We start from the raw sequence: 19,227 nt of genomic DNA, 5'->3' as shown, positions 1-19,227 counted from the left end.
TCAATAAGAAATGCACTAAACTCAATAAGAAATGCATGGAACTCAATAAAAAATGCATGGAACTCAATAACAAGGTCATGGACTTGGACGATAAGAATACGGACCTTGAGCTGGAAGTGCGTGGTTTGCAGATGGCGAATGATAGACAGGAGGTAGTTCGTGAGGCATGTGATAAAAGAAACAAAATCATAAGTGAGTAGATGCAGGGGATGCTAGATGTTTATGCGCAATGCGCTCAGTACTGGAAATAGAGGTACGCAGAGGTGTTTGCCTCTTTAACTGTTGAAGATGATGGGAATGATGTGCCTCCCCTTACTTCGACCACTCAGAGAAACAAAAGTCATTTAAATACTCCACCTCTGCCTCTATAACAGGCTTGCACTGTTACAAAAGTTTTCCCCTTCAATAAAACGTCAGCAGTGGTGCAGACTTTTTATCATCAGACATATTCTTTCATTTAGGAAGACACTTTGTATGCTTCATGAATGGTTATTTTCAATAACTTGATTGACCGAAGTTTTTCTTTCTGGTTCTTTTCTTCGGGAGCCCTTCTTGAACCAGCCCCTTGAACTAGTTGTAAAAATATATTAAGTGGCCTTGGCACCTTGTCAAAAAAAAAAAATAATAAATAAATGTGATTGACTTCACTTAAACATCAATGGTTAATGATTGGCTTGTTGTACACTTTTTCATGCTTTCTAAATGGTTCTATGTGGCTTCTATGATGAATGGACTTCTCTTAATAAGTTAATAGGACTTCCCAATTAGTGTTAGCAAACCAAGGCGGGTGAATCTATACCTAAAACATAACTTTAGTTTAAAAGCTTTTTTATAGCGGATTTAAAAGAACCACTAATTGTATGATGGCAATTTTTTTTATAGACTGAAAAAAATGCTTATTTATAAATCATGGATAAACTGAATCACAAGTACATAAGATAGACTGCTGAATGACTATTATTCTTTGTAAATATTAAATATAAATCAATGAGTATTAACTATTAAAGCCTTACGATACGAAAGGTCGGTAACTATTAATATTGCTTGCAGTCTTTGCTTGTCTTCATCACTTTAAATATAGATCAATGAGTATTAACTATTAAAGCTTTATGACATGAAAGGTCTGCAACTATTAATATTGCTTGCAATATTTGCTTGTCTTCATCACTTTTTTTCATATTGCCTCTTATATGTAGAGTCCTCCCTCAATAGAAACTCTATTTTATCTTCATTCAGTTTAGCCACATCTAAGTTTAGTTTGCTAGTGATTCTACGGTCAGTCTTTCCAACTTGTCGTATCATCAAATGTCCAAAACCTTATTCTCTATCAACCATTGTGGGTGTGTATCTTGGTTTTACGATAGATATCCCATTGTAGAAGGGACACATCTATTCTGCCTCCAAAAACATGCGTGTTAGTCACGCATTTTATACCTCATTTTTGCAGTTAACGGCTGTGATTGACTAACCTATCATGTGTTAGTCATGCATTTTACACCATCGATTTTGCAATAAATAGCTGTGATTGACTAACCTGTCCCAACACATTCTATGAAAGGTCTATTTCAGAGGCAGAATAGCTTTAGCCGTTAGCGAAAAGTTATTCAGTCGCAACCATTAATTGCAATATCGACAGTGTAGAACACGCGACTAACATGCGTCTTCGTCAATCCATACTGTCATTTTCGAGCCAACCAGTACTCGACTCGCAATCGTTAGTTTCGCATGTTAGCTAAAGGTTAGTCAATCAAAACCGTAAATGTCGTGTGTTTGTGCACGGTTAGTCATTCACAGTCGTAAGTTTTGCATGTTAGTGACAGGTTAGTTGTAGCAGTAAATTTCACGTGTTTGTGACAAGTTAGTCAATCAGAGCAGTAAATTTTACATATTTGTGATAGGTTAGTCAATCGGAGTAGTAAATTTCTCATGTTTGTTATAGGTTACTCAATCGCACCATTTAGTTTTGATGGCATGTTAGTCTAGCTCACCGTTTCACGTGGCAAAAGGAAAAGTCCACCACCCACTAGTCGGATCGCAACCGTTAGTCAACCGTAGCCATTAGTTTCACATTTTTTTGTAGGTTAGTCAACCACAGTCATTAATATCGCATTTGTGTGATAGGTTAGTCAATCGCAGCCATTAGTTTCACTTTTCAGTGATAGGTTAGTCAATCGCACTAGTTAGTTTCGTGTGTTAGTGAGAGGTTAGTAATCGGCCTTCGCGACCATTAGTAATATAACTATAACATTCAAGAAATGTAAGACATAAGAGTATCAAGCACTCAAAAAATGCAAAACATAATCACACCATAAGAGTATTAATTATTTAACTAGAGCATTCAATAAATTGAAGACATAAAAGCGTAATAGACGCATGCTATTTAAAGAAAGGATTATTTTTATTACATTTAAATTAACATATAAAGTGTATTGCTTTGTAGACAGAGTGCATAGAGACAAACATATAAATTGTAAACATAACCGAGAGAAACATATAAATTGTAAACATAACCGAGACAAACATATAAATGGTAAACATTCGAGACAAACGACGTTCAAAGATCGGCTATGTAACCATAGAAATTAACTATTTTATAAATAATAGCATAATCATACAAGACCAGTTATACAACTTTAATTAGAGGACCTCCTCTACAATGGGAATCTACTTTGTATCCTCACAAACCTCCCTTCTGGCCGTGGACTACCATAACCCGTGAAAATGGGGGTGTAGTCCATAATAAGCAGGTTCCCTGGAAAGAATGTCGTGACATCCTCGATACTGTCATCAGAGTAAGGCACCAAGGACCATCCACATCTCCAATGGGGTCTGTCAGGACAAATTATGTGAATTCAAGGAAGAGTGACTGGCCAGTACACAAGGGCAAAATACACTAGCCATAGTCGCCTATACAAAGCGACCGTCAACAGAGTCGACAATCTGGCGAAGGAGATCATGTCTTGTATGTGGACCGTGTACATATTATCGTCGGTATAATATCCTCCCATTCGAATGGTCCACTCAGCGGTCCATCTGGGAGTTATTGTTCGGATAATATCTGAAACAATGATATCCGGGAGGCACTGAAATAAGGTAGACTCCTCGTCATTCTTTGCCAATCTCTCTAGCACTTTGTAGATACATACGATAAGAGTGTTAGTAATATAACTATAGCATTCAAGAAATGTAAGACATAAGAGTATCAAGCACTCAAAAAATGCAAAGCATAATCACACCATAAGAGTATTAATTATTTAACTAGAGCATTCAATTAATTGAAGACATAAAAGTGTAATATTGAAAATTAAGTTGCATAAAACTTGCGCCTGTCACCCGACATGTATGTGAATGCCATTTACTGATAAAATAGGGCGAAAAAACAACGAACCTGCATACAAAGATACATTATAAAAGATGGTTAGGGACAGTTATAGTAAACATTACAACACAACTGCAATAAAAAAAGTTGTTCCATATTATGCAAGAGGTTGAATTAAGAATGGCTAAACATCAAGGGACATCAAGCACATATATGACATAGTTACAAACAGAAAGCTTGATCTGAACAAATAATACCAAATTAGTATCAGCGAGGATCACTGTGTGATCCCTCTCCACATAAAAGACCATCAAAAGCCAATCACCGACGAGGAGTCCTATGGCCAGGTGTTGAGGGGGTGCCGAACACTGTCATGGATAAGTGTGTATCACTTTCACCGAGTACAAGACACAATGACTAAAAAAATGCGTGCAGCATTCACATGTTTAAAAACCACTTATAGGTGACACTAGAGTACCAACCTGTATCAGAGACAACCGATGCAGTGACAAGAACATCCAGTTCTCGTTCTTGGTCCAATTGCCTCTTTCCCCTTCTCCTCCTAGAAGTGTCAAAGGGAAACTCAAAGGTGAAATGCTGCTAAACATCATGATAGATCTCACTCCTACTACTATGCCTATGTTGCCGCCTATTGCGATGACAGAGCCGACTTGCACTGAACCAAGGCCACATACATTCGGTGGTTGTATTGGCTAGATCGGTAGACGATCTAAAATCAAATGACATGGCACCAACATTCTGAAGATCAGCCATGAACTTATCCAGACAACCTACAAATTCCATTAGTTTATCACCTAAAGCCGGTATTGTTTGCGACAATATGTTTAACTTTTTGTTTGCTTCATTCCACATTACGGTGTCCATATCCTCTAAATTTGTATGTGCATTATAAATGGTGTCAATGATAGGTTCATGTGTTGGGTTTTCATTAGTATTAGCAGATGTTGGAGTCGACATACGAATAGGATCTATATGAAACAAGATCTTAGGGTGAAGTACACATCTTTTAAGTTAGCAAAAATCAACATTCACGAACATCCACTTACTAGGAACACGTGAATCATGGAATGAATTGTTCATCATTGCAACAACCTTCAACGCATGCTTGCACATGTTTCCTCGCAAACTCCACGGACATTCACAGATGTAGAAGTGATCCCCAAATTTCCTAACCACATACTAGTTGCACGAGGACTAACTTTTCACCCATTACCATCCAGGAGTACTGTCGTCTAGAAAACAATCGGCATCAAGAATTGCCTTTGCCCTCTCCATACTAGTTTGCAAATGTGTCAACCCGTAGTTTTTGATAAATCCAAAATGCTGCAATTCTCGCTTATGCTAGTAGAATGGTTCCACTTTATACACGAGTATAAAATACAGATTGTCCATCCTCCTTGAGCATGTCTTTTTATCATCTCTTAGGTGTAGTGACTTCAACTTACCATGGTATGATTCGATGGCATTATTTGTGTCTTGGTTAGCATGAGCGAAATTCTTGAAGTTTTTCACCCACATAGCTGGCCAAAAAAAAAAAAATTGAAATAAAGAAATTAAAAATAGGAGTAGGATGTCAACTACCAAACGACAACCAAAACGGGTAATAAGTCATAAAGCCACCACTCGAATGTAATGTTGAACTCACCGATACTACCTTCTCCTTGACACCATGTGTTGTAAAAGTACTCTAGAAAATGTGGTTGATCACTAAATTCGGCAAAGAAAGTGTGCAGCTCCTCCACCGTGCTCTCTTCACTTTCATGCATTGCCATCATTATCGTCCCTAGACGGTGAAAAATGTCCATTGCTCTTTCCTTTGTTGCATACTTGTATACGTTCTTCAACCATGCTCAACACACGTGCCAAATACAAAGTATGACACGACATTCAAAAACAGTCCTGTTATGAACAAAATGTTTAGTTAGGCTGAGGTGGGAGCGTGGTAATTTAAAATAAAATGTAAAGCAGCGCACCATACTATTTTATTTCATGTAGCCAAAATATCTCTCTTACACTTACTGTATGGCTTGAATCTCTACACTCACATCATCGGTGATAAATGCATTGATCCTCCTATAAGGCCTCTTTTCCTTTCCTCATCTCTGCAACTCCATCAACCACACCTGGATATCCTCGATCTTGTTCCTTGATGTCACAGCCCATGCAACAGGCACCCCGATTGCTACTCATCGAAGATGAGATATGAATACAATTGATACTATTTTAAACAACAAATAGGAAGATCATGATAATCCAGGGATCAAATGGGCTACATGAAAATAGGTTAAGTTTGAAGAGACATACCCCGTATTTGTTTGTTGCGAATGTTGAATCCATTGAGATGATTGAGTCATGCGAGAATCGTACCATCATGTCAAGCATCCAAGCCATTTGTATTCCCATAACAAAAGGTCTGTCGGCACCTTGTGGCTGCTTGAAAAAAAAGAAATTTGCCTCATCCTATTTTTTCCATTCTAAGATGCTAGTGGCATCATGCACATGCTTTTGTGACTGAATAGAATGGACCCTCGTCGCCGCGTTGATAACATCCTTGCACGTCACGAATGAATCTCTCTTCTTCAACATGTCATGAAAAACGGGATCATCAAGATGTCAGTCCACAATAGCATCAACGCTCACATCCATCAACAACAGCCTCTCTATATATGCTTTGCATTCATCGGAAAGGTTTGGTGCAAATTAAGAGCATAGCTCATTGCTGGTATCATCGATGCCATGACAAGCTTCACCATTGTTTTCTACATGCAACGGTTGCTTGAATATAAAGATGGCCACATCTGGCCTACCATATAACACCTTAATAATGAAGTGGCATGTACAACCTCTTTTTTTCTGATATGTCTGGACGCACTTCTTATTCGGTGACTTCTTCCTGTTGTCTTGTGGTCCATATGAACACCAATACCTTCAAAAAACAACTCTCCTATTATCAACAACAATCGTTATGTCATTACACGTAGACAAATAATATGAAAGAATGTGTTTATGAACCTACTGTACATCTTTATTATGTGTGTGTTGTGTAGAGCACTATTATGCTCATTGTGCTGCTTTCGAAGGAATTGGGTTTCAACACCTTCGTGCAACGATTCCCCTCTCATGAATGCATCCAATCTATCCAGTGGAATTGTTGCACACAGGTCTTTCGTTGAATCATTTTCAACACAAATTGACGTCCACTGAATATCCCTTGAACATAAATGATGCAAACCTTCACCACCATCTTGAACTTCCAATACCATAATGTCCTTCCATTTCCAGTGTTTTCCCATTCTCATCCTACACATATCGGAGAAAGAAAGAGATATCGTAAGTAGTAAACAGCCACAGTGATTATATCTTCAGTGTGATACTATTTTGAGATATTGGTTAATGTCAAATGTGTTTGCCATGATATTGGTCGCTTTGCACAAATGACCAAATGTTCTTTACTGTTAGACCTTCATCCTGCCAATCTTATTAGCACATTTATTTACAAAATAGTTTTGTGCTATATGTGGACACTTTTAGTTTCATCATAAGAGCATTTAGTGGTTAATTGTATGTACAGGTGATATCTTGCAGTATCTTCATGAAAAAGCATCACTTCGGCATATTGAAGGGAATGTTGAGTGATATGTTGAGTGTTCGACAGGTCTGATTTGGAGATATAGTAGCCGAGGTCATTTGAAATATGCCTCCAATTCACTTGACCTTTCTTCATACTCATCGGTTTAAATCTGACCGATGAAACAATGTGAAGAAAATCTACGATCTCTATCGGCAGGCACAACCTCTATCGGTTGAAGGTGGATGGTTCATTTTTTCAAAAATGTAAAATTTTAATTATCGGCATAAGTACTCTCCATGAAACAGCACTGGCAAGCAAAATATAGAATATCGGCATAACATGTACCGATAAATTAGCAGGCGGATTCATTGGGAAGAGGCACTTATGAACCTATTATTGTAACTTGTAAGGATAACGCAATGCAGATCATGGAGTTATAGCATCGGCAGATCGGAAGTACTAAGAAAAGTCTATCCTAATACCTGATGACTGAAGGGAACCAAAGGCGGGCCCATCGAAGAAAAAGACCATATCGAGATAGTGCAAAAAATAGTTAGATCGATTCCCGATGACATGGAGAATCGGAAGGCGGAACCATCGGTATTACCTAAACCGATTAATCAAACTCCGAAGCATAAAGTATAAAAGTGCATCGGAGACTCATTGGGACTTCAGGAGGAATAGGAAAATGCTATTCCGACCCCCTATGAAGATAAAAGCACCTGCAGGGATATCGGTGTAAATCATACCGATAAAGTAAACATGCATTAGGACTCATCAGGACATCGGAAGAATAAATTTTATGCTATGCCGAGTCTCGATACGACTATTAAGGTGGATATAGAGTTGCTAGGAATTCTTCGGAGTGATTTATGCCAATAACGCGGGTGACTTGGTCACAATGTGGACTAGTATATTGAGATCATCGCGGCATTGGAGGGACATAAATTGAACTATGTCGATACATGATGGGACATATTGGACTATGTTTCAGCTATCAAGAGGGGTCAGACGAGGCTATTCTAGCTCCAAACGCTCCAAAAAGGCATTATGGAGGGACTAACACGCTTGTTAGTCATGCATTTTTCACCATCGATTTTGCATTTAACTATCGTGATTGACTAACCTATCACTAACACGCTATACGAAAGGTCTGTTTTGAAGCCAGAATAGTCGTGGCCCTCCAAAACAGACCCGTCACATAGCGTGTTAGTGAGATGTTAGTCAATCGCAACCGTTAATTTCAAAATCCATGGTGAAAAATGTGCGACTAACATGCGTGTTAGTCAATCCATATCTGTCTGGGCTATGTCTATCTTGAAGGTTTAGGGTTTTTTGAAATTTACCCTTTTTATGTTTTGAAAAAAGAGTGGTGGGCCCAGAATGAAGGTTAACAGACGATATCTTCCAGTCGATCCAACAGCCTGCATTGTTTCATAAAGGAAAGTGTTGTCTTCAAAATCTGATTCCCTTTAACATCCTTAAAATAATATGGTTAAACTTGGTGCAGAAGAGATATCAAAGATAAAGAAATTCTCAAGACAACATATGACAAGGTTTGATTGAACCTTCTACACTTTAGACTTACTCAGAGCCCAGGTGGGTATACTTTTGTGAATTGAATTCACACTTTCAAACATAAACCCACAGCAAACCAGTCTAGAAAACCAATGGATCTATTCACCTTCAAATCAACTGAAAACAAAGAATGGAAACTATACTTAAATTCAGCATTTCAATCAACAAAACATGCAATAAACCACTTCAAACAATACCAGTGCCTTATCCTTGTGCATGCCGTAAACCACTTCAAATAATACTCCTCAAACAAAGCATGCAATAAACCACTTCAAATAATACTCCTCAAACAAAACATCTTTATGCGTCCCGTTGGCTTGGTTCCTATTAATCCTTGTGCATGCCTGACACCTACAAGAATTTATGCATTCCAAATTAAGCTATGATCATCAAAATTCAAAGTCTCTTCCAAAGAGTTTACTGGTATGAGTGATCCTCACATCTTTAATTTCCCTCCTAAAGAGAAAAGCTAACGATCACTTCTACTAAAATTGCTTTGCAATTCCATTCAAACAGAACAACCCTGGATTATTCAGAATGAAAACAGTAAACAAATTTGTAAACAAACTTGAAGACAAAACAAAGCTTTAATCAAAACTAATGGTCTATATATTGATATTTAGTTCAAGAAATATTACAAGAAATTTTGAGTATTCTCCATCAGACTTAGAGAAGCTCAGATAAATTTCTGCAGCATTTTCTTACAATTTTTTGCGATCTCCTTTCCTGTAGTCCTGGTATCCATTTATAACAACATGGATGCACAAAGCTTCGGACTTCTCAAGGAGAGTTTGTTACAATCATTTCTTTCAAAATAAAGAGGTTACAAGCTCTTTTTGGCCTCTGCAATTTCCTCAACAAGCTGTTCAGTTGCAACCTCTTCTATCTTTTCAAGGGCACTCTCCAACTGTTCCGGATCATGGGTGGCATATTTAATTGTCCACTCATCATACACCTCTTCTGTCAGCCATGAGAAATTAATCACTTTATCTTTAGTCTTAGTCAACCATTTCCAAGAATTTCTCATTTTGTTGACTTCTGAATTGAAAAAACCATAATGTGACTTAATTTTCTCTATCTCTTTTATTGTCACAACAAAGAAAGAAGCATCATCAAGATCAATAATTCCTTTAACTCTTGCTAACAATTTAGCTTCTATCTCCTTAAGCCACATTTATTTATCCTTTAATTGATCCGGGCTAGCAAAAACTCCTAGGATCAACTCAAAAACTTGATCAGTGTACTCCTTCTTGCACAAATTAACCTTCCCATCCACATTATCCACCTCTGTTGCTAATTGTACTAAGACTTTAGCGACATCAGAAGTGGATTTGATGATGGGATTGGCCCTTGCTTCATCACAGGATACACACATAAACTCTAGATCTTTCTCCCTAGGCCTCCATCTATCAAAAATAGGTGTCAAAATGGCCTTGTCTCTCTTGAGCACATTCCATATATCCATAATTTTACCTACATTGTTATAAAGCAATGAGGCATTTATTGTACCTGCAAAACTAGAAATTGTAGCTCTTACTCTCTCCTCATACTTCTTTGCATATAAGGCCTGAGCCTGTTTCAAGTTTTCCAATTCTTGAGGAGTAATTTCAACCATTTGAGAGCTGGAGGGTGCTGGAGATGGTGGAAACTCAATGATAGGGCTAGTAGGTGGAGGTCTTGCAGGAGAAGAGGAGATCATCAGTGTTGAAGACTCACCTTGATGGTATTGTCCAGTCAACTAGCTCTGCAGCTTGGTAATGATGCTATCCTTACCTCTTACCTCCTCCTTGGCACTATTATAGGCCTTTAAAACTGTTTCCAACTTGATTTGGAGGGCCTCTTTCTCTTTGGCTTCCTTCTCTACTACTGCAACACGAAATTTTGTAGTCTCTAACACAGTGCTAGCAGCCTCCACTACCCCTGTACTCTGCACTCTCTTCACCATCATCCCACCAAGGTAACTTGACCCTGGGGTGTCTTTTCCTTTCTTACTCTCATTTCTCTTGAGAGACCACATGACAAGTGCAGCATTGTCCTTATTGAAAGTAATCCCCTCCATGGGTTTAGTCTCTTTTCTCACTGCATCTAGTACCAGGGCATCTGCTATATCCCATTCGGGAAAGATAAGCACTCCAGCTTGTGCTACCATATCTCTTCCCTGCTTAGGGATGATGGTTTTGAATTCTTCCATCATCTCTTGCTTTATTTCCTCTTCCACCAGGGCTGGATCTTTATTGGGCTGCTCAGCCTTTCTTGTTTCACATCTAGCATTATATTTATCTATGTGCTGTTTCCATATAAACTGCATAAATGCTTCTGATGTGACAAAATTGTTATCAGCTAAAAAGGCACTACTTGCCTATTTTATCTCAGGATCCCACTCCTGTCCTTTGAGTTCAGTGGTAGTGATATCCATTTCAGTAGCAATGGGTTCTTCTGGCATTCCTTCCTCCACTTCATCATAAGTGTATGCAATTTCCCCTAGACTACCTAACTGTAGGAGTTGCTCAGCTGCTCCTTGCTCATTTCCTATATGGATAGGGGATTGGGATGGGGAATACAAAGGTGTATCTGACTGCACTTCTTTCCCCACCCTTCACTGCTTGGGGCTTTCTTGGATGTCAATGACATCTTGTATCTTCCTCTTTCCTTTGGAGGTAGAGGGCTCCCCTGTTGTAGGCATCAGCACACTATAACTAGATTTCTTATGTAGTGTGTAATCTCTAGGAGGGATTGCCTTGCTAGAGGCTGACCTACTTAGGATCATTCTTGCCTTCTCAGGGTTGCTCTTGATTACAGCTTCCCTCTTCTCCTTCAGCGTCTGCATCACATCTTCAAAGCAAACAATCAAAAACTTTATTTTCTCTTCCAGTGGGAAAAAGCTAGACAATGGGTCATAGCTGGCATCAAACTAAAGCACAAAATCCAAGGCTTTCTTATAAGCCACCCACTTCTCTTTCCTTAGCTCTTGGTCATCTAGATCAAACTCATTTCTGATGAGGTCTTCAGGAAACTGTAATTGATGAGGCCTACCTCTACATGCTACCTTCTTCCTAAACATACCATTGAAGAAGTCTTCTAGATCAGCACACCTGGACACTACAGTGGACAAATGATAAGGCTTGAGGAAATCCTCAAAGCAATTCCAGCCTCACTTTGTTATTACAAATTGGTGGGCTATGGTAGCTGCAGGGAAAATAGTCCCTTTACCCCTGCCTGTCAACTCTGCCTCTTGTAAGCCACCAATTTGTCTAATGATCTTTGTGATTCCTACTTTGAGAGGGACCTGGTAAGGTAACAAAAATGGGGTGCCTCTGAAACCAAAAACTCTGAAAACTGTGGAGACAAGATACAAATAAATGTCACCCCAGTTATGAACAATTTTTATGTTCTCTGTGAATTCTTTTGGTCTTATGAATTCCAGAAGAACCTTGGGGATTCTTGGGTTCTCAGAGCAGAGGAGAGTCCTTATTTTGGATGCAAAACATTTATCAAACTTAAAAAAACTAGCATCCTCTCTATCCCATGACAACACAATACTCCATAATTGTACTGGCATTTTTTCTCCTTCCTTCTCCTTAACAAGGTCCAGTCCACTGGCAAAGTAGTCACCACCTTTGAAGAGAAAAAGATGCATTAGGACTGAGTACCATCTAAAAGGCCTATCCACCTTTCCATTCTTGATTCCTATTAACCCTCCATGGATAGCATCAGCAATAAAAGAGGCATAATCAAATGTAATTGCAAGAGAAGGATTCAAAATCTGAGCAATCATTAACAAGTAACGATTCGGCATATTTGCTTCAGCATCTTCTCCCAAAACTTGGCAAAGTGCCCAATACATTCCTTTGGCCCTCAGGGTGAAAATACTTAATGAAAAGGGCTCTTGTGTGTTGGGTCCTACAACTGTTAACCCTCCTATTTTCACAAAAAACTCCTTGAGAGGCCCATTCCTGAGATGACTCCTTTGTGCACCATAAATTTGGGCTAATGATGTGAAATTTATAGGTTCTAGAAAATTTGTGAACTCATTAAGCCCAAATGCTGTCCTGAACTCTTTGGCATTAATCTCAACAAGGGTTTTCCCATTTACATCCCAAATGCTTCTTGTGACTGGATCATAGTTGAGCGCAATTTGGGTCAACAAGTCTGTGTCCATAGATACCCCTGGGACAACTAATTTCCCAACATCTACTTCCCAGATACTGTTTTACAGGGCAGGAGAATTTCTCATTCCGAATCCAACTTTAAAACACCACAACACAGACAGTCCAACTTGTGGGTCTCTCAACCAGTTACCCTTGTCATATAATCCTTCTCCTATCTTTAAACAGGGAGCCTTGGGCGCTAACTCTTTTGCCTTTGATTCCTGATTAGTTGACAACGTCAACTATTCTAAAAAATCATCACAGACACTCATTTCTGAATAGTTAACTTTGCCAAAAAATTCTCTTTTAGGAGCCATTTTGAAAATGTAAGAAATGAATACCACTTTTAAACAATTCTGTGACGAATCAATTATCTTATCTAGAACACTACACAGGAATTGCTACATAAAAATACGAGAAAACCTGTTCTTTGCTTGAAGGAATTTGCTCTGCAACTGAATCGACTTGCTTTGTATCTGAAGAAAATAACTCTGCATCTGCTCTTCTGCAAAATCCTTTAAAAGATATCTTCACCCAGTTGATAGGAAATCAAATATTGTACTCAGGGCCTTAACTACAACATTGATTCTGCATGCTCTGGCCGTCCCTTCAAGATTGAATTCATACGAGAATTCATATTTTTCGCTCCAATGGGTCACAACGTTCCTGCAAGTGTTTCATTTTGCTCTTTCGCAACTTCGCGAAGCATAACTATCGAGCAGCTTAGTCCTGGGAAATAGCATCGACTGTCCGATCAAAAAAAACTTGATCGAGCATTAGATTGACCTACAACTTTGGCTCCATGTCGGGTCCTGCTTCTCTATTGGCTATATGATACCACATGGCGTCCAACCATTGCCCTTGAAATTTCCTTTGCATTCCACTTGATACTGGCCGCGTGTCTTCCTTTTATACCACCGGTTCCACTTTGGCAGGCCCACACTTTCTTCTTAGACCACGTGTCAACGGACATGTGGACGGTTCTCATTCACTCTCGCTATTTTGTGAGGTATAAAGAATGAGCATCTTACCCTTGCCAAATAGCACGAGCCGTCAGATCATCTCTTAAGTTGATCAACTTTTAATCATCTGAAAAGGCTTTTGGGAGGGGTGGGCCCACTGACTCACTATGAACATCTAGCATCCAGTCACCTTCGGAGCTGACTTGTCACTTTGTTATATGCCGAGAGAAAACCACGAGGCCTCAACAAACGCTTAATAGCTATATCCTTCAGGGCCACCATCAGGACACGTGGATGGCTCTCATTCACTCTCACTATTTCGCGGGGTATAAAGAACGAGCATCTTACCCTTGCAAAATAGCGTAGGCCATCGGATCATCTCTTAAGTTGATCGACTTTTAATCATCTAAAATAGGCTTTCGGGAGGGGTGGGCCCACTGACTCACTGTGAACACCTGGCGTCTAGTCACCTTAGGAGCTGACTTGTCACTTTGTTATACGCTGAAAGGAAACCATGGGGCCACAATCTACTCTTGACAGTTGTATCCTCCGAGGCCACCATCAGGACACATGGACGGCTCTCATTCACTCTTGCTATTTCACGGGGTATAAAGAACGAGCATCTTACCCTTGCGAAATAGCACGAGCCTTTGGATCATCTCTTAAGTTGATCGGCTTTTAATCATCTGAAAAGGCTTTCGGGAGGGGTGGGCCTGCTAACTCACTGTGAACACCTGGCGTCTAGTCACCTTAGGAGCTAACTTGTCACTTTGTTATATGTCGAAAGGAAACCACAGAGCCACAATCTACTCTTGACAGCTATACCTACCAGGTCATCTCCTGACTGCGACCTGACTCACCTCTGGGGCCCACCTTTTAGCCTTTAATCCTGACCCGCTGACTGTTGTGACTTTCGCTGCGTGCCACCATTTTACTCGCTATCATCAACCAGTTGGACCATCTATGTGGCATGCCATGTCATTTTTGCAACTTCGCTGGTTTTAAATTACGTACAACTTCGGCTAGCAAAATAACACGAGCCGTGGATCCACCCGCGAGATGCGCACTAGTTACTAGGCCCGACAACTTTAGGAGAAAAACATATAAGGCATAAAATTTTTGATTAATTAACATAACCACCTAGGTAAACAACAAGGGGGAACACCTCCTACAACCCCATGACCCATTACTTAAGTGAATAAAGTAACGAAAGATTAGAAACCAGAAGGTTTAAAACAAACACAAGAGGATCTAAAATCAAACCCTTAAACCCTTGAGGTCTAGAACAAAGCCGAAGCATTTGAAACTGCATCTTATTCAAAAATTTCAACAAACCATAGCCAATCATGGGAAAAGAAAAGCCCATTTTTAACCAGTGATAACAGCGGCTCTGACTGGGGATGGTTGATCGCAAGGTCAACACAAGAAAACTCAGAAACTCTGGAGAAACAGACCAAAACACAGACCAAAACAAAAAAGCAGAAAAGGAACAAAATATGTACAAACAAAGGACCTACCGTGCATGGACATTAAGAGAAATAATGCTTCAAGAATTGTCCATGCACTAGAAATTCCTGCATTTCATCATCCATATTCTTCAAGAAATATGAATCCTTACCATTTAAGTCAAAGACCACAAAAGGGCCAATCCATAGTGATTCAAATTTCTTATGCTTTCCCTTATCCTGTCCTTTTGCATTCCACTGAAGAACCATGTCATCAATTTGAAACTTCCTTAGTGATGTCCTTTTATCAAAAAGATAATTTGACTACAGCTAGATCTTCTGATTTCTCTTATGGGCAGAAGTCCTAAGCTCCTCCATTTCTACAATTTGGATCATTTTGTTTTCCATTGGTTTAGATACCTCCATGTCCTCATTTTGCAAAAACTTATACACTGGAAGAAGGTTATTTACCAACAATCTGGCTTGGGCACCATAAACTAATTCAAAAGGTGACATTCCAATGGATTTCTTAACTGTTATTCTATCTACCCACAGAGCTAACTTCAACTTTTGATCCCAAGATCTTTTATTCTCTTCTAGGATTTTCTTGATGATATTCAACAGGCTTTTATTGCTGGATTCTGCTTGTCCATTCCCCTGAGGATGATAAGGTGAAGAGTATGACATGAGTATACCGTGACTAGTACAAAAGCCTACAAATTCTTCTGATCTAAAACACATGGCATTATCCATCACCAATTTTGCAGGTGTTCCAAATCTAGTTACAATGTTATCCATCAGGAAATCAATGACAATTTTACTAGTAGCTCTTCTTGTAGGGATGGCTTCTACCCATTTGGTGAAATAATCAGTGGCCACTATGATCCATCCATGACCTCTCCCTGACTTCTCAACAATTTCTCCAATAAAATCAATGCCCCATTGGACAAAAGGAGCTTCTACAGAGACTGGATTTAGGGGTAAGGCTCCTTCATACTTGAGCTTGGATTAAAATCTCTGACATGGGTCACATCTCCGAACATATGCATGAGTATCTTTAAATAAGGTGGGCCAATAATACCCATCCCGAATTACCTTACCAGCAGTAGTCTTAGCAGAATAGTGACCTCCACATACTCCATCATGCATTTCAGTCAACACCTGTTTAGCTTTAAATTCATCCAAACACATTAGTGACTCTCCATCTCTTTTTCTCCTGAAAAGATCACCCTGAATGAGCACATATTTTTGGGACTTGAATTTCAGAGTTCTTTTCTGATTGTATGTCATTTCTTCTGGGAGTGTATCACCTCTCAAAATTTGGATTATCTCTGTATACCAAGGTTGCCTCTCAATACTAGTGACCAAAGCATCTCTAACCTCAACATTGTGTATTTCTACATTCATGAGATTCGACTCAGTCATGAGCTTAGCCAGACCTAAACCTCTCACCAATTTAGTGATCTTTATCTCCAAGTTGAATTCCTGAATTCTATTAATCCATCTGCATCTTTTCCCAGTAACCTCAGACTGAGACAAAATATCTTTAACTGCAACATGTGGGACATAGGCAATGATGTTTGCATTCACTATATATGGCCTAAAAGCCTTAATAGCTTTAACTAGGGCATAAGCTTGTTTCTCCATGGTTTCATATTTTAGTTCTGCCGCCTGCAAAGACTTATTGTAGAAGGCTATGGGATGTTCATATCCTTCATTGTCCTTTTGTAGTAATACTGTAGCCACTGTATGATATGAAGCGAAAAAAAATAGAGAAAAAGGCTTACTATAATCAAGGGATTTCAACACTGGTGCCTCTTGGATTGCCTTCTTAATCTCAGCAAAAGCTTTTGAAGCTTCTTGATCCCAATAAAATTATGTATCCTTCTTAATAAATTTGACGACAGGCTTCACTATCTTTGCGAAGTTTGCAATGAATCTCCTGACAAAATTTACTTTACCTAAAAAGGATTGGATACCTTTCACATTTTTAGGTTCAGACACCTTATTGATTGCTTCAATTCTCTCAAGATCTATTCTTACCCCCTCCTTAAAGACTATGTATCCCAGTAGCTTTCCCTCAGTGACCCCAAAATGACATTTCTTGGGATTCAGTGATACACCAAATTCCAAAGCTTTATTGAACACTTTCTCTAGATGTCCACAATGATCATCAACTTTTTTAGAGAAACAAGTTAGATCATCTTGATAAACCACCATGATAACATTTATGAATTCTTTGAAGGCTACATCCATAGCTCTCTGAAATGTAGCTCCTGGATTTTTTAATCCAAATGGCATTCTCACATATACATAAGTTCCCCATGGAGTAGTGAAAGCGGTCTTAAACTGTTCAGACTCCTTTACCAACACTTGATTATATCCTGAGAAACCATCCATCATGGATAAAAGATCACATCTTGTCACTCTTTGTAGCATGGCTTCCATATTTGGGGATGAGTAATTATCTTTCAAGGAAGCAACATTTAGATTCCTAAAACCTACACACAACTTGATGTCTCCATTCTTCTTCCTCACTGGGACCAAATTGGAGACCCATGAAGAATGTCGTATTGGTTTGATAATCCCCCCTTCTCTCAATTTGGTCAACTCTTGTTGCATTTTAGTTTCTAACAAGGGATTGATAGGCCTCTGTTTCTATCTAAAAGGCTTAGCATCTAGAAGTAAAGGAACTTTATGCTGAAAAAGATCTTGTCTATATGCCTTTAGGTCTTCATAGGACCAAGCAAAGACATGCTTATACCTTTTCAATAAATTAATAAGGTTAGTCCTGACATGAGGGGGTAGTTTCTTTCCAATATATACTAGCTTAGGCGATGATTCTATCCCCAGGTTTACCTCCTCTAACTCTTCCAACTTGGTGGTAGATTGATGATGTAAATGACTATCATTATAACTAAACATGCTCTCTAGCTCCACCAGCCCTTTAGGTATTTCATTAGTTTCCAACTGGACCACATCATTTCCAAACACTGTCTCTCTGTTGTCTACCACTTCCACCAATGCATTACAATCAATCTTTTGTCCATCATAATCATCAACACATTGGATAAACCTAAGAATGTCTTCATCATCAGCAAAAACTTGCCAATTGTACACATTATCAGGAATAGCAGGCCTAGATTTTATTTCCACAGTGGAAATACCGGTTAGCGTTGCATCATCATTTTTCAAAGCAACATTAGCTAGGAAATATGTCATAATATTTTTTGCTCACTCTATCCAATTAATAGAAAATGCATCAAAATGCTCAATAACATCCCAAACAGCATGCTTATACTGCTTTAATCTGTCATTCTTGGATGCATATTTAGATCTCACCTAAGAAACAACCAATTCTAAATCCCCCATTACTTTCAATAGTTGGATTCCATGCCTTTTTCCAACCTCAAGTCCTAGTAATAGGGCTTCATACTTTGCAGTATTATTTGTGCACTGGAATGCCAATAAAAATGAGTACTTAAAAGTTATACCTGACGGGGACACAAAAAGAACCCCTTCTCCAGACCCTTCTTTAGAGCAAGCTCCATCAAAATACATCTTCCACAACCCATACTGTTGTGCTTGGAGCTCAACCACAATAGGGTCTATATTCTTCAATTGAGGTGAAATTGGTTGAAGTCTAAAGTTATCCAAACCTACATCGATCATACAATTAAGCATACTAGGGTCTACATTTTCAATTACCCTAGGAGCTCGTGGCTCTCTGTATAACTTGACCTGATTACCACTAATAGGAATGGTAGCATAAGATAAGTCCAGTTGAACATTTCCCCCTACTGCTGCTGCCCACTACCTGGAAAGTAACATACCATAGTGGGGTTTGGTGTCAGTAACAATAACATCCATTTTGTAAGTGGCTTCAGGAAATGCTGCTATTTTTACCTCTACATCTTTCATTGTACCTATCACAAGTACTTCTCTATTATCCATGGGATAGCATTTCCCATACACAGTGGTTACTGATAACCCTAATTCTTTCATAACACCATAGGGCATTACATTAGCGGCAGCTCCTAAATCTATCATGCATTTTTTAATCAACCGGTTATTTACCAATAAGGTAACATATAAGGGATTTACCTGAGAAGGCTCCTGAGTGATAGTGGTTCCAACATAAACCTCTGGGTTTTGGAACTCTTGATCCTTTCCAACTTTATCT

The sequence above is a fragment of the Cryptomeria japonica genome, chromosome 7 (genome assembly GCF_030272615.1).
Source record: "Cryptomeria japonica chromosome 7, Sugi_1.0, whole genome shotgun sequence".
Lineage (NCBI taxonomy): Eukaryota > Viridiplantae > Streptophyta > Pinopsida > Cupressales > Cupressaceae > Cryptomeria > Cryptomeria japonica.
This window is presented reverse-complemented; position numbering follows the sequence as displayed.